Genomic DNA, 17,307 nt, shown 5'->3' with positions numbered 1-17,307 from the left:
CTATCTACCAGCTTATGGTTGCCAATTTCAAGGGGGTCTACCTACGTTCCGGAGCGAGACATCACCGTGGAGGAAAGCCTCATGGCATACAAAGGGAGACTCAGCTGGGTGCAATTCATTGCATCCAAAAGGGCACGCTTTGGGGTGAAGTGGTTTATGCTCTGTGGCCAAGTCCGGGTACATCTGGAACTCTCTTATTTATACTGGTAAAGGCACCACATTTGCACCTCAGTACAGAGAGTTTGGTTGTGCTACCTCCTCTGTACTCACACTTATTGAGCCATTGCTGGATCAGGGGTACTGTCTTACGACAGACAATTTTTATAGCTCCCCAGAACTGTTTGACCACCTGATCCAGCACAAGACAGATGCATATGGTACGGTGAGGGCTAACCGTCGCCATATGCCACCGGCCTTTGCTGCCAGGAAGCTGAAGAAGGGAGAGGTTGTTGCCTGGCAGAAAGGCAAAATTATGGCTCTGAGGTGGAAGGACAAGCAGGATGTGTGCATCCTCAGCACGGTGCACAATGCAGAGACTGTCCGCACCACTACGAGAAGTAGACAGTAGGTGGACAAGCCCAAAGCGGTGTTGGACTATAACCGTACAATGGGGGTGTGGACAGGGCTGATGGAGCAATGACTTTTTATCAGGCTGTCCGCAAACAGCAGCGGAAGTATTACAAAAAATGTTTCCGCCACCTGCTGGAACAATGTTTGTGGAATGCCTATGTGCTGTATAAAGAAAACTGCGAAAGGCCTGTACCCCACCACTACTTTGTCTGGCAGCTTACGGAAGCCATATGTGTGAAACATCCCCCACCGGAGTCAGCAGCTAGACCGGGGCGCAGGGCGTCATACGTCGTGAACCCGGCACGACTTTCTGGACGCCACTTTCCAGAACACTTGCCACCAACCGCACTGAAACAAAACCCTACAAGAAGGTGTGTGGTGTGCTGCGCAGAAAGGGTAAAGATGGCAAAAAATGCGCAAGGAGACCCGTGTCTATTGCCCGGACTGCGATGTGGCACTTTGTGCAATACCATGTTTCAAAGTGTACCATACAAAGGAGGTGTTTTAGAAGTAAACCTCTGTACTGCATTTTTTTTTTCTGCCTTAAATATTTATTTCTGCATTTTCTTGATGTTTCTGCATTGATTAAAAATGCAAACTATTTCTGTTTGTCATTAATACATTTTATTTTATTTTTGACAAGAATATGTGTTTGATACTTTTATTATACTCGATGTATACTAAACTATTGCTTGGCTCATTTTGGTAAGTTACAGGAAAAAAGGTTGTTCAGGTCTTGTGTGCAGAGGTCTCGTGTGCAGAGGAGAAGCAGCGCATCATGACAGCCGAGCACGTGTCAGTGACTAGCGCGGCTCGCGGTGACAGGGACACAGTGTCATCAGCCGGGCAATACTTTATTCTACTTGGGCACGGTCACAGTGGGGCATGCAATCTCACCAGCCGGGCGGTAATTAAATTCGCCCGGCTGATTGATCCTGGGAAGAACACTGACTGTCAGTCTGTATGCTACATCTACCTGCAGGGAATTGAAGAATTGTATTAGGTAGGAGTTTGTGCAGGCTAGGCTGTAGGTCAGTCATATGGGCATACAGCCTAACCTATAGTCATTGACCAGGCAAGCCTGACATGATATTTTTTTCCCCCATTGGTTGTAAACAATTTTCTTCCTTTTTAAAACCTGCATCTACATATATGTGAGTACATGTAGCACTGTTATGGCACCAGTCTCCATGATGTGCGCCCGACGTGTGTGTCCTCATTATACAAGACAGTGCCGGTGGCTGTCACCCCATAGCAACAAGATTCTCACTTTTTGTTTTCCAATGGAGATTATAATGGGAACGAAATGCCAGTATAAAAATATTCCAGAGTCAGTGAGCAGGTTCAGGAAAAGTGCCGTATTTTACACCGTAAAAGAAACAAAGGCAGGGAATCCATGACTTACAATTACCCGCTGATACAAACCACCGGCACATCAGAGATTCCCTTCCTGTGTGCCCGGCTCCCCCGCATGCCTCTCCTCCCTCCCACTTGGGTCTCCTGGCCCCAGTGTGTAGCGGTTGCTTACCTTATCCATGCGCCCGCGGCAATTCATGCTCCATGCTCCTCCTGCGTGCCTCCGTGCTCCCCCTTGTGTCTCCTGGCCCCAGTGTGTAGCGGTTGCTTACCTTATCCATGCGCTCGCAGCGATTCATGCTCCATGCTCCTCCTGCGTGCCTCTCCTCCCTCCCACTTGTGTCTCCTGGCCCCAGTGTGTAGTGGCTGCTTACCTTATCCATGCGCCCGCAGCGATTCATGCTCCATGCTCCTCCTGCGTGCCTCTCCTCCCTCCCACTTGTGTCTCCTGGCCCCAGTGTGTAGTGGCTGCTTACCTTATCCATGCGCCCGCAGCGATTCATGCTCCATGCTCCTCCTGCGTGCCTCTCCTCCCTCCCACTTGTGTCTCCTGGCCCCAGTGTGTAGTGGCTGCTTACCTTATCCATGCGCCCGCAGCGATTCATGCTCCATGCTCCTCCTGCGTGCCTCTCCTACCTCCCACTTGTGTCTCCTGGCCCCAGTGTGTAGTGGCTGCTTACCTTATCCATGCGCCCGCAGCGATTCATGCTCCATGCTCCTCCTGCGTGCCTCTCCTCCCTCCCACTTGTGTCTCCTGGCCCCAGTGTGTAGTGGCTGCTTACCTTATCCATGCGCCCGCGGCAATTCCGGCTCCATGCTCCTCGTGCGTGCCTCCGTGCTCCCCCTTGTGTCTCCTGGCCCCAGTGTGTAGCGGCTGCTTACCTTATCCATGCGCCCGCAGCGATTCATGCTCCATGCTCCTCCTGCGTGCCTCCGTGCTCCCCCTTGTGTCTCCTGGCCCCAGTGTGTAGCGGCTGCTTACCTTATCCATGCGCCCGCAGCGATTCATGCTCCATGCTCCTCCTGCGTGCCTCCGTGCTCCCCCTTGTGTCTCCTGGCCCCAGTGTGTAGCGGCTGCTTACCTTATCCATGCGCCCGCGGCAATTCATGCTCCATGCTCCTCCTGCGTGCCTCCGTGCTCCCCCTTGTGTCTCCTGGCCCCAGTGTGTAGCGGCTGCTTACCTTATCCATGCGCCCGCAGCGATTCATGCTCCATGCTCCTCCTGCGTGCCTCTCCTCCCTCCCACTTGTGTCTCCTGGCCCCAGTGTGTAGTGGCTGCTTACCTTATCCATGCGCCCTCAGCGATTCATGCTCCATGCTCCTCCTGCGTGCCTCTCCTCCCTCCCACTTGTGTCTCCTGGCCCCAGTGTGTAGTGGCTGCTTACCTTATCCATGCGCCTGCGGCAATTCATGCTCCATGCTCCTCCTGCGTGCCTCCGTGCTCCCCCTTGTGTCTCCTGGCCCCAGTGTGTAGCGGCTGCTTACCTTATCCATGCGCCCGCAGCGATTCATGCTCCATGCGCTCCAAGCTCCCCCTTGTGTCTTCTGTCCCCCGGGTGTGGCGCGGGTAGCGGCAGCTTACCTTATCCATACGCCCGAGAAGATTGCAGACATCCCTCTCCACTTCACTCTCTAGTGTCCGGCTTGAAGTGATCGAGTCATCACCAGTTCAAGCTGCTCACTAGATGAAGGAGGGTCCTGCAATATCACACGACACCCCCATTTACCCACCAGCCCAGACCCCCCCCCACATGGGGGATATAGGAGGACACATGGGGTGATACAGGAGGACACATGGGGGGGGGGGGGGAGACACAGGAGCACACATGGGGGGAGATACAGAAGGACACATCACATAGGGGGGTGCAGGAGGACACATGGGGACACAAATTGTGGAAGAACCTGTACAAGATGCTCCTGGAGCTGGAACATGGACGCACCAGGTTTAATATATATTTTTTTTAATTTTATTTTTTTTCATTTATTTTATTTTTTCCCCCCCCCACTGGTTTTTGCTCTCTACACCTAGGTGTGTCATATTCTGGAGCATCTTATACGGCAGAAAATATACAGTAGTATACAGAAGCCAGGTAACACAACAAGTAATTAAGTGTGTGTGGTGGTGATTGGGAGTTTGGCTTAGTCAGGGCCGCCAGTGAGAAATTTTTGGGCCCCATACTTGGTAAACCGACTGGGCCCCCCTCACTACCTTCTGTCCCCACATGGCAAATCACAACTGTTGAAGGCATGAAAACACCAACATCAGTGTGTCCGCTGTTCACGTGCTCTCATAGCTGGGAGGGTTCTGTGTATGCTCAGTTTGTCAAGAGTTTAACTGTGCTTGCTATGGAGGTACGGCAGAGGAGACCCGCAGACTTCACAGGAGCACAATGGATGGTACAGGAGACGAAGAAAACCGCTCAACTCACAACGGGGAGACAGTGCTGGAACAAGGGCTGCCCAGCCCAGACACATAGGATGGTACAGGAAGGGTATCAAAGGAGCTGATGGACTACAGAGGGCTGAAAGGAGCCCCAGGTAGGCACTTTGTTTTGTACTAGACCTACATGAGTTTTATGCTCCCTTCATAGCCTGAGGAAGCAGGATATGCCTGCGAAATGTGTTGCACTTTCTGGAGTATGTGAATAAATATTTGATTAAACACTACAGTTTGTTGTGTCTACTTGGAGGCGGGAAATCCACCTCGGCCTCCCCTGACTTTTAAACTTTTTATCGACTTTTATCCTTTTGGCACCTCTGTTTGCCTGTACATGTTCTAAGTTCACCCTTGGTGGAGGGGTGTTGCCCCCCTTTTATCTACAGAGAGCAACCTTATTAATCCTGAGTGAGGACAGGTCTAATCTCCCCACCTGCACACTGGCGAACAGAGGGGGCTATTCCGGGTGTCTGGAACCTCCCCCCTGCACTGAGCTGTGTATTCAGCCAGGGAAGCCCGCATAATATAAACAGCCTCATTCTCCCTCCCTTCTTATTTCTGGTGCTTCCCTCCAGCTAATAGAATGAGAGAGGCAGCCCAGCTTCCCTCACAAGAAGATGCAGCCTGCAGTGAGAGAATGTTGATTATGGAGTCCTGGACTCTCCACAGCACAGAAGTGTCAGGCATGATGAAATTAGAGTGCAGGCAAGCTGGGAAATATGCACAGCATGATGCAGAGCTTGCCTGGACTCAGGGTCTGTGGGCAAACATCTGTCTGGTCTCTCCCCATTGTTATAATGACTGCATGTGTGGGTAAGGTGTTTAACAAGCTGAAAAGTTTTTGACAGTCCCTAGACTCCAGGAGGGCTTCTTTCTGACTTGTGTGAGAGACTGACAGGGACAGGAGTCCGATTACAGGCAAGTAGCCTGTGTGATGTGGGACTGCAATACAGATAAGTTCTCTGCTCCATCTCAGGCTATTCTCAATTTCTCCACTCCTCTCTCTGGGCGAGTGCAACGCCAAAATGACAATAGCAATCGCTAGCAATTTGTGAGTGTGATTTTGTGAAGTGATTTTCAGAGCGATTTTTGAATGAATTGCTCAAAAACATGCTACATGCAGTATACCTGCGATTTTAAAAAAATCACAACGCTGCTGTGGGAACACCCACATAGGGTAACATTAGCCAAGCGCTTTTCAAATCACTGTTGATTTGAAAAACGCTCAGAAGCACTCTTGGTGTGCACCAGCCTCCTTCATTCACCTTTGTTTCCCTCTTCCCCTAGTGCTGGCTGGCTGACTGTGTGTTCTTGTCATACAGGAAAGCTAAATAAAAGTGGAATCCTGGTGAGGCAAAATATTATTATTTAGTATTTATATAGCGCCGCCATCTTCCGCAGATGCATATATCCCTGCATCATATGGCTGTCGCTTGCGCTATGTGACACTATGTGGCATATTCCACTGAATTGTCCAAACTAAATCTCCCGTTCCTCTCTCGGGGAGTTGTTCCAGCGCTGTACCCCGTTCAAATTTTCTGCTACCAGAAGCCCTCAGAAACACTTGTGACCTTGAGTACTTCCAAAGATAGGCAGCTCCGTAATACGCCAGCGCACTTTTGTGCATGGGCAGTATGGAGCCACCTGTATTCGGAAGCACTCGGGGACATAAGTGCTTCTGGACCTTTCAGGAATCCCCCCCTTAAAAATCCTGCGTTTGCCCCTGCTGCATTTACAATGGTTACCTTGGAGGTAACCCTGGACCTGGTTTGTGAGTATTGATATCATATACTTAGTCACACCCATATTACCAGTACATACTACACTATATTCGGCTCTCGCTGTCTCTTTCTGTAACCATTATTTCTATTCATCTCAAGTTTACTTTAATCGCTGACTAAGGTAACTCCTGGATGAGCCTCCGGGCACCTCTACGCCACATTAATGGGCAGCCAGAAGGGCAGAGAAAGACTGCAGCTGGGGCCCATGTGTTGCCAGGCCCCAGCTTCACTCGGGCCCCATACAGCAGTCCCCCTTTGTGATGCCCTGAAGGCGGCCCTGGGCTTAGTAGTAGTGGCTCCCCAGACAATTCCCCAGAAAAGCCCCAACAAGCACAGATGCAGCAGCGTGTGGCAATATTTACCTACGGGCCTCCAGCGCAGTCACAGTAGCAACTCCAGCGCAGGCATGAGTCACGAACCCGATGGGGCTCAGCTATTTCCACCAGAGCACCATCGGAAAGCCTTTACTTGCCCTGCACTGGATTGCGGTAGGTAAATATTTACTCTCCAGATGGAGGACAACAGGGGGAAGCCTCATTAGGTTACAGAGGCTTCCATCTCCCGAGGTAAGTACCTCCCAGGGGCTGTTTCTTTCATTACAGATTTCCTTTAAAACACAATAAAAAAGGGGGCATGTTGAAGGAAACAACCAATGAAAGTGCTGGCTTAAAGAGACACTGAAGCGAGAAAAAAAATATGATATAATGAATTGGTTGTGTACTATGAATAATTACTAGAAGATTAGCAGCAAAGAAAATATTCCCATATTTTTATTTTCAGGTATATAGTGTTTTTTCTAACATTGCATTATTCTCTAATATGTGCAGATTACGCAACACTCAGCATTCAAAATGAGTCTTTCAGAGCAGTCTGTGAACTAATGACCTCTCCTCTGACAGAGAAAAAGGAATTTGTTTAATAACAGTTGAGATAATAAAAGTCAGATAACAGCCCTCTCCACGACTTTGAAAGTCGTAGAGCTTAAGGGCTTTTTTCCATAGAGATAACAACTGGAGTTTCTTAACTCTTCCTGTACTGGAACAATTAGACTGATGTATCTGATCTTAATGTTTTATTTCTTAGCTGTGCTACACATACAAATCATAATATCATAATTTTTTTTTGCTTCAGTGTCTCTTTAAAGAGAAACTCCAACCAAGCATTTAACTTTATCCCAATCAGTAGCTGATACCCCCTTTTACATGAGAAATCTATTGCTTTTCACAAACAGACCATCAGGGGGCTCTGTATGACTGATATTGTGGTAAAACCCCTCCCACAAGAAGCTCTGAAGACCGTGGTACTTTTGACAGTTTGCCACAATGTAACAAGACAGACAGGAAATAGCTGTTTACAGCTGTCTCCAACAGCCAAAACAGCTAGCAGCAGCTACATAACCTGCCCACAGTAACAATGTCACCATGTAATAAATGTCAGAATGTAAATCGGGGAGAGGAAAGATTTTACAATGGGAAAACTGACTAAATCATTTATACATAATTATTGTAAAAATGAAACACTTTTTTTATTACACCATTTTCACTGGAGTTCCTCTTTAAAGGATACCTCAACTGACATGTGACATGATGAGATAGACATGTGTATGTACATGCCTAGCACACACATACCTATGCTGTGTTCCTTTTTTTCTTTCTGTGCCTGAAAGAGTTAAATATCAGGTATGTAAGTGGCTGACTCAGTCCTGACTCAGACAGGAAGTGACTACAGTGTGACCCTCCCTGGTAAGAAATTCCAACTATAAAACACTTTCCTAGCAGAAAATGGCTTCTGAGAGCAAGAAAGAGATAAAAAGAGGAATTTCTTATCAGTGAGGGTCACACTGTAGTCACTTCCTGTCTGAGTCAGGACTGAGTCAGCCACTTACATACTTGATATTTAACTCTTTCAGACAGAGAAAGAAAAAAAGGAACACAGCCTAGTTATTTGTGTGCTAGGCACTGTACATACACATGTCTATCTCATTATGTCACATTTCAGTTCGGGTATCCTTTAAGTTTCTTTGACCACTAAATATTGGATGGGAAAGTGCAGAGAAAAAAATTCTACAGCAAGCAAAAAAATCACAGCATTCATGTTTCAACGCCGGGGCTCGCTTTCATCATCGCAAGTTTCTGGCAAAGTATTTCAAGGAATGAAAAAAATACCTGTCAGAAATGAAATGTATAATTAAAAAAAAGCACAACTCAATCTTAAAAGGTGAAACAAAAATAAAACACTTAGACAGTTTTTGGAAAGGTAAAGAACAAAAAAAAATAAGTCCACCTGCCAAAAAAAAAAAACACATCAAGTCTCCCGTTACGCGTCGGGAGATATTTTTTGAAAATTAAAGCCTGAAGAGAGCAAGTTCGGCAGTTGAGACAAAGATGTTTGTGCCGTTTCTAGGTCATCAGTTATTTTTAATAGCAACGGGACGCCCGTGGGGAAATCTCAACTGTGACTGCAGAATGGATGCATCACTTAATGAAATCTTCCACTTTTCTTCATTGTACCTCAAAGCATTCATCATTTAGGAAATGGCTTCCCTGGCATTGGAATTAAAATCTCAGGATGCAGGAACATAAATCTTTTATTCTTTCTAATCTGTGACACAATGGGCATTAGTCTACGAGGACTGTGGCATATGAAGAACATTGTAATACCTATAGGTGCAACTGCAACTCATCTGGCCCCCGTAGGGAGATTCATACATGCCGTGCCACCAGGTTTTAGGTATGCTTAAAGAGGCACTATGGCGAAAAATGTTAAAATCTAAAATATGTGCAAACATAGACAATTAATAAGTACGTTTTTCCAGAGTAAAATGAGCCATAAATTACTTTTCTCCTATGTTGCGGTCACTTACAGTAGGTAAGAAATTTCCTAAAATGGATTGAAACAATGATGCTGGCCAGCTTCCCTGCTCCCTACACAGTTTTTTGTCAGTTGGTCAGAGCAACTGCCATACACTATGTGCTTTTGAAAATAAATAAATCCCTGAGAATCCCCCCATGAAGAGATGGACTAGTCCAAAACCTGTCGCTTCTGTCAAATTTCTACTACCTACTGTAAGTGACAGCAACATAGGAGAAAAGTAATTCATGGCTCATTTTACTGTGGAAAAAACTTACTTCTTATTTGTATGTTTGAACATATTTAACATTTTTCAAATTTTCGCTATAGTGCCCCTTTAAAGGAACACTAGCGATTAACATGTTTTTTTTAACCTGGGGTTGAGAGAGTTCCTGAAGTGCTGCCAAATAATAATGTATAAATTTCACTTGCTTATCTCTTGGTTACTGTATCAAATTCCTTTCACTCTTAACTGACGGCAAGTCTGCTCTAATCTGACGGCAGAGTGAACCATGAGGGCAGGGGGAATTTCCTCACAGTTCATCTGTTAACCCTGTGTGTGTGAGAGAGAGAGCAGAGGAAATGTAACTTGTTATAGACATTTGTAATTGTGACGCCACAGCTTTTCATACTTTTTTTGCTTTCAGAGAAAACTAATCTGTAGGCTGAAACCGTAATAATCCGAACATTTGTTTCCAAACATTTTGGATACAAATGTTTGGATACAAAATCAACACTGGCTGTGCATTGAAGCAGACACCCCTTTTGAGAATGATTTGTACCAATAGAAAAACAAAAAAGAGGTCACACATTACTTCAAAATACATACAAAAATATATATAAGATTTAAAAAAGAGTCACCCCACACTACTCATGACCTAAAGGAGGCTGCAGTCCTCCAATATAACAAAGTTCCTGGTATTAGTGTGCACATGAAGTGGTCTCCAGTAGGTGATAGAGAACTTAATGGCAAAGGTCCAGGTGCAAGTTCCATAAACTGTAAATAGCAACACAGGCTATGGTATGGTTGCTGCATATGAGGTTAATAGCCGTTGAGATGAACTTCCAGCAGTAGTATATAAGTTAGTGAAGTGAGAGAGCCAAGCACAGCACATAGAAATCAGTTTCAAACTCCAAGCAGCTTCAATAGCAGCAGTGGCATCAATAATTATTGCAATGTTGTCTCATGCATTCCACAATCCCACTCGCAGATCTGGATATTGCAGGAAACATCTGAGATGACACCCAGCTCCAAGAAGACCCAATTGCAGTCCAACAGGAGGTTTGCATCAAGCATAAACAGACTAAGCAGTGTTACTGAAGAGCATTCATCTCAATATAAATCACATCAGGCTCTGTGTATTCCATATGTATATTCTTCAAATAGTGCACCTATATAGGATCAGCCACAACTCCATAGTTACCAGTCCTTGGTAGAAGTACTTCAGGTCGTGGGTCAAGTGCTGGGTATGTGACTTAAAGGGAACCTAAACTGAGAAGGACATGGCTTTTTCCTTTTAAAATAATACCAGTTGCCTGACTCTCCTGTTGATCCTGTGTCTCTAATACTTTCAGCCACAGCCCCTGAACAAGCATGCAGATCAGGTGCTCTGACTGGAATCAGACTGGATTAGCTGCATGCTTGTTTCAGGTGTGTGATTCAGTCACTACTGGAGCTAAATAGATCAGCAGGGCTGCCAGGCAACTGGTATTGTTTAAAAGGAAACATCCATATTTCTCTCAGTTAAGGTTCCCTTTAAAGCGCCAGGTCACGACATGTTTCGCTGATGCCTAGGTCAGGCTCTTCAAGTAATGGCGCAGAAGACTGGTTGCTCTGCGGGAAACGCCAGAGCTTCCATAAGAGTGCAAAAGACGCAACCGCCCACCCATCCTCCCCAAGCGTGCAGCCAATCGGCAGAGTCGCATGGAGAGCCTGACGTCAGATCCGGAAACCCCCCGTACGTAGCACGAGGATGATCCGGCAGAGGACGCCAGGCGTGTCACGGTGGAGCGCACGGAAGTCCGCTCCCCATGGCAACAACTACATGCCGCTCAGAACCAAAACCATCCATGAAGGATTACCTGGGGCTTCCACTGACCCCTGCAGCTAGCCCGTGCTTGCGCTGTGACATACTGATCCTCCAATCACCTGCAGTGACCCAGTTTAGCTTTCGGCGACTAATCCCACTGCGCCTGCGCAGCCCTGGCCGTGCGCGTCCTCAATTGCGCTCCCGTTGCCGGGAGCATCCTGCACAGTACAACATTTTCTCGTACATGCGCAGGATGCTCCTGGTGAAGGGAGCGTGATTGAGGACACGTGCAGCCAGGGCCGTGCAGGCGCAGTGTCCATCGACTGGCTGAGTCGCAGAAAATGAAACTGGGTCACTGCGGGGGGACCGGAGGATCGGTATATCACAGCACTGGCCGAGGCTGGCTGCAGGTGGCCGGTAGAAGACCCAGGTAAGTTAAAACTGAATTTTTTTTCCCTTGACTTTAGGTTCAGCACTTTTTTTTCCCATTACAAAAAAAAAATTGCAATTTTTGTGATTATAAAACTTTATGCCTTTGCAATTTTAAACCCCGTTTAATCAAATGCATGTTAAAAAAATATCAAAAAAAAAACAACAATAAACAGAACTGTGCTTGAACGGGGACTCGGATTGTTCCCAATAGCAGTTTGTGGCCTCTCCATCTGCATCACTCGCGCTCCTCAGCTGCGGTCTCCAATGCTCCCTTTCTATGGCGGGATTCGGGATAACGCTTACATACGCCGCGGGACAAGCGAAACACAGAAGAACATCGTGTTTCTGGTTCACAAAAAATTAATAAATAAAACGAGCGCAATGTGTTCATGATGAGCTCCCTTTCCAGCAAGTCTATTCAAATCAGAATGCGAATGTGAAAATTTGGCAGATCTGCGTAATTAGCAGGTTGAGCTCTCTGGAGGAGCAGCTTATTATTATTCATGTTGGGTGGCTGGAGGCGGAGGGACCGACGGGATCTGCAAGGATGGAGCGCAGAAGAGTCCCTCGCTGCCGCCTGCGTCCTGCGGGGCTCGCTTCACAAACTGGCTGCTGGGCTGCTAAACTGTCGCTGCTACTCTAAAGAGGTGCAGGAGGACTGGATCTAACCCTCCGCCCTTCCTTCTTCCTGACCTGAAGAATGAGGGGAGCGCTGCAACAGGAAGGGGTGCGGATGGCTTCATACATTCAAAGGCCTGTTTTAAATTAAAAAAAAAATCCGCCAGCCCCTAGCAGGTGTCCTGTGCCTGGTGGCCCGGGGTTCCCTCTGGCTCAGGATGCCCACTGCGCCTGCGCGAGCGGCTTTCAGAGTCGCACTGACATCATCTTGACTGTACTGCACAGGCAGAATACTGCACAAGCCTGCACAGTACAGCCTGGATGACGTTAGCCGCATGCTGGAGTGCAGGAAGATGCCGACCTAGCGAGCACCGAAGGGGAGCGGGAGCAACCGGAGCTGCGGCGAGGGCACAGAACGGCTGAAAGGGGCTGGAGTAAGTCGATTTTTGATTTTTAATTACCCTGGACCTTCCCTTTAAAGAGGGATTGTCAGCCACACAATCAAATTCCATTTATCCACTGCTCTGTGTTCATTATGCAGCCTGGAACCTTACCCTGCATTGCATGCGTTCCAATATAATCAGTAATGTTTCTGCTGTAATAAATCTTATCTCAGTCAGCCTGGCTCTATTCTCGTCACTACCGAAGGAGGGAGCTTGTTATCACCCCTCCCACATTCCTGTTCCTCACTGATTGGCTGAGGGCAGTTCAGCGTGAATCTGCTGAGCTGAAATCTGATGCTATGACACTGCAGATTGTAGGAGAAAAGGGGAGGAAATGACATCAGGACTGGCTTCAGTCAGAGGGAATAAAAAAAATGGAAACTGCCAGGAACAGAATTCTCCTTATTTACTATATAAAAGTCACTGAAATTGAAATGTGGACAGTACAATACATATGTTATGTAAGTAGAGCAAGTAGTTATCTACTTCTATATTTGTGGGGTTTTTTTGCTGGCATAGTATGGCTGACTCTGCTGCTTCAAAGCACACCTGAAGTGATATGGAGGCTGACATAATTTCCTTTTAACCCCTTTAGCAGCTTCAATAGCGTTATCTCATTTGAGATAAGTGCATTGCTTTTGAGCTCAGTCGGCAGAACTCGTTGTGCTGTAAATTCTTGTAATGCTTTGATGTCTTTCTGCTAGCAGAAAATATAGAAACTGAAAGCAGAAGTCCTCTGTTATGGTCTCACACTGCCCCCTAGTGACACGTGGCCATAAATACACATTACAGCAGTACTTATTTGAAGCAAGGTAATGTAACAAATAAGAAATAAAAAAAAAAAAAAAAAGGCAAAATACATTTGCCTGGAGAACATGCAAGCCTCTAAATAAATTGTATGTTAAAGGTTTAAAGCGGACCTGAACTCAGAACTTCCTCTCTGCTCTAAAAGATAAGCAACAGCATAATAACCTTTAAAGAAAAAAAAATCTTTGTTGCAGCTTACAGAACTCCTGCAATAAATCTGCAGTATGTCTACTTCCTGCTTTCATGGAAGCAGACAAAGGGTTAACATCCTGTGTTTAAATGTTAGCTGTGGCTGCCGAGGACTGCCAGATTTCTGTGCACAGCTGAGCGATCAAATTACACTTGTGGTTACTTACAGATGAGAGGGAATTAGACCGGCTTTTCTCTCTAGGAACACGCAAGGTGCATTTCTCTGTTTTTTCCTTGTGTCCTGTGCAAGAGTTCAGGTCCACTTTAAACAATGCACATTGCCTGGCCATTCCGCTGATGCTCTGCCTCTAATGCCTTTAGCTATAGACCCTGAACAAGCATGCAGCAAATCAGAGGTTTCTGACGGAAGGCTGACAGATTAGCTGCATGCTAGTTTCAGGCGTGTGATTCAGACACTGCTGTAGCCCAAGAGATCAGCAGGAATGCCAGGCAACTGGTATGGTTTAATATGAAATAAACATTGCATCCTCCATATGCCTTTCACTTTGGGGTCCCTTTAAGCTGAAAAATTAAGGTGGCCATACACTGGTCGATTTGCCATCAGATTCGACCAACAGATAGATCCCTCTCTGATCGAATCTGATCAGAGAGGGATCATATGGCTGCCTTTACTGCAAACAGATTGTGAATCGATTTCAGCATGAAACCAATCACAATCTGTGGTGTTGCTGCTGCTGCGCCCCCCCCCCCCCCGCATACATTACCTGCTCCGCCGGCGCGTGTCCCCGCTGTCTTCTTTTTAAACTTGTTTAAACTTCCTGCAGGGACAGGAAGAAGTGAAGCCTGCTGGACTCGGAGCCCAGCGCGGAGACGGAGCAGCGGCGACAGTGGGGATACGCGCCGGCCGGATCAGGTAATGTATTGCGTCAGTCGTCGGGCATTCGAACGCCGCTATTGACGCACTCCCGAACCCGCCGGCGATTGAGAAAAATCTTCCGCACGGACGGCTCGACGGGAACGATTGATTTCAGATGGAAATCAATTGTTTGGGTTTGCGTAACGATCTCACAGCAGATTCGATCACAGTGATCAAATCTGCTGTATATCGGTGGGAAAATCGTTAGGTGTATGGGCCCCTTTAGTTAGATAAGAGTGTAGTCTAGCTAGGTGTAATCAAACAAGGGTAGAAACACTTTTCTGTATTGCAATAGTGATTCTTCAGTAGTTACACCAATCTTCAGTACCTCTAGCTAGAGTTACAGATTACCCAGCAAGCTCATGGTGAACCAGAACTCCTAGGAATGTTTAAGGGGCTGAAAAGGACCAAAAAGACTCAGCATAATAACCTTTACAGCAACCTTTAAAGACAAACGTTTATTTGTTACAGCTGATACAAATCCTGCAATACATCTGCAGTGTGTTTAATTCCTGCTTTCATGGAAGCAGACATATTAACATCCAGTGTTTCCAAATTAGCTGTTATGCCGTGGCAGTCAGCTGACAGCTAAGAGATCAAATTACAGTGGTAATTAGTCACAGATGAGGGGGAACTAGAGAGGTTAAACTCTCTAAACACATGCAGGGTACATTTCTCTAGGTTTTCCTTCTGCCCTGTGCAAGAGTTCAGGTCCACTTTAAGAGTCTAAGATAAAACATACTTACCAAAGAAGAGGGAGGCCTTTATTCTCATCTAAATTAATCTATGTCTTATTATTATTTATTTATATAGCGCCAACATATTCTGCAGCGCTTTACAAAGCACAGTAAGACAGCAACACGGGGGATATGGGTACAACCCAAAAAAATATACAGCAGAGTCTCAAGCAGCACAAATATTGCAACAAAAACAGTAAACATTAGTAGGATGACTCTGCCCTTGGGAGCTTATAATCAAATGTTAAAATGAAGGAAAACGAATTATAATAGAAAGGACCTGAGTGTTGAATGATAAAACTACTTTTGCTTCTGAATTCTTTGCGATCTGCATGGGGAGGGGGTGTGGTGGGGCGTGGTCAGAGGTGTGGCAGGGGCATGTCTTAAAGAGACTCCGTAACAAAAATTGCATCCTGTTTTTTATCATCCTATAAGTTCCAAAAGCTATTCTAATGTGTTCTGGCTTACTGCAGCACTTTGTACTATCACCATCTTTGTAATAAATCAACTTATCTCTCTCTTGTCAGACTTGTCAGCCTGTGTCTGGAAGGCTGCCAAGTTCTTCAGTGTTGTGGTTCTGCTATGAACTCCCCCTTCCAGGCCCCTGTATGCACACTGCCTGTGTATTATTTAGATTAGAGCAACTTCTCTCTTCTCTCTTATCTTTTACAAGCTGGATAAATCGTCCTCTGAGCTGGCTGGGCTTTCACATACTGAGGAATTACAGACAAGGACAAAGCTGTTTGCAGGAAGAAAAGAGCAGCCTGAAACTTTAGTGCATGGGGGAAAGAAACACACAAATGATCTCTTGAGATTCAAAAGGAAGGCTGTATACAGCCTGCTTGTGTATGGATGTATTTTCTATGTGTGGACATACTGTACATCAACCTACTTCCTGTTTTGGTGGCCATTTTGTTTGTTTATAAACAAACTTTTTAAAACTGTTTTTAACCACTTTTAATGCGGCGGGGAGCGGCGAAATTGTCACAGAGGGTAATAGGAGATGTTCCCTAACGCACTGGTATGTTTACTTTTGTGTGATTTTAACAATACAGATTCTCTTTAAAGTGTCCCTCTTTCTTATCTCATAATGTTGGGTGGTAGTATGCAGTAAGTGACAGCAAAATAGGAAAAACGTAATTTAAAGAGCATTTTACTCTGGGAGAAAAGTACATTTTATAAGTATGCATTTTGAACTTTTGAATTTTTCGCAATAGTGGTCCTGTAACAGTTCCTGTGAAGCCTAATGCTAGCGACAGGCCTCTCATATTCACAAAGTAGTTTTGTTTTGACGGCGAGACTCCGCAGCAGAGATTTTGCGCAGGTAACTTCTGAAAACCACACTACCGGCTGACAAACCTGCAGTACGTCTCAGCGAGATGACAGGCACACACCGGGCGACACGCGTTCGCCTGATCTTACAAAATGCGAGCTTCAAGGAGGTTGGAGCCGGGCCCAACATTTCCATTATTTTGAAGCCAAGAAGGCAATCTGCCTCTCCTCTGCTTCTGTCAAGTCCTGAGTAATCATTGGTTGTCTGCCCAGGCGAGAAATGACAAGTTTCTACACAGTCTCTGATGAACATTACCCCTGCCCAACTTCACTGATGTTCTACAGCGGTGTCATAAAACCGCAACAACGCCGTATACAGTGGAAGACTGCCAGTCGAGAGCATGTAAAAAAATAAGGCACAGTTCTACTAAAAGGGAGCTCCACCCCAAGCTTGTACTTCAGATAAAATAGGCAGCATGGTGGATATGCCATTAGCCATCTCACTTTGGAGGACAGGAAGTCGTTATGGCAAACTCTATACCTGCATTTAAAGGGGGCTTAGATGCTTTCCTTGCGTTGAAAGACATCCATGGCTACAATTACTAGGTAATGCCTAATGATGTTGATCCAGGGATTTTATCTGATTGCCATCTGGAGTCAGGAAGGAATTTTTCCCTTTTGGGGCTAATTGGACCATGCCTTGTAAGGGTTTTTTCGCCTTCCTCTGGATCAACAGGGATATGTGAGGGAGCAGGCTGGTGTTGTACTTTGTACTGGTTGAACTCGATGGACGGATGTCTTTTTTTAACCAAAATAACTATGTAACTATGTAAGAAGGGGACACATGGGGGGCAGAATAATTGGGGGAGAACATCCACAAGACCCTCCTGGACCTTGAAGCTGTCAG

The 17,307-nt window shown here is 46.1% G+C and overlaps 1 protein-coding gene across 5 annotated transcripts in view; it reads right to left on the bottom strand.

Annotated features, from left to right (window-relative positions):
* The window catches only part of NELL1 (neural EGFL like 1), a 1,178,134-nt gene that overhangs the window by 1,006,639 nt on the left and 154,188 nt on the right, over positions 1–17,307 (bottom strand). The gene's annotated exons all lie outside the window — the stretch shown is intronic.

The sequence above is a fragment of the Hyperolius riggenbachi genome, chromosome 11 (genome assembly GCF_040937935.1).
Source record: "Hyperolius riggenbachi isolate aHypRig1 chromosome 11, aHypRig1.pri, whole genome shotgun sequence".
Classification (NCBI taxonomy): domain Eukaryota; kingdom Metazoa; phylum Chordata; class Amphibia; order Anura; family Hyperoliidae; genus Hyperolius; species Hyperolius riggenbachi.
The sequence above is the reverse complement of the archived record's forward strand: the minus strand, read 5'-3'. Positions and strand labels throughout refer to the sequence as shown.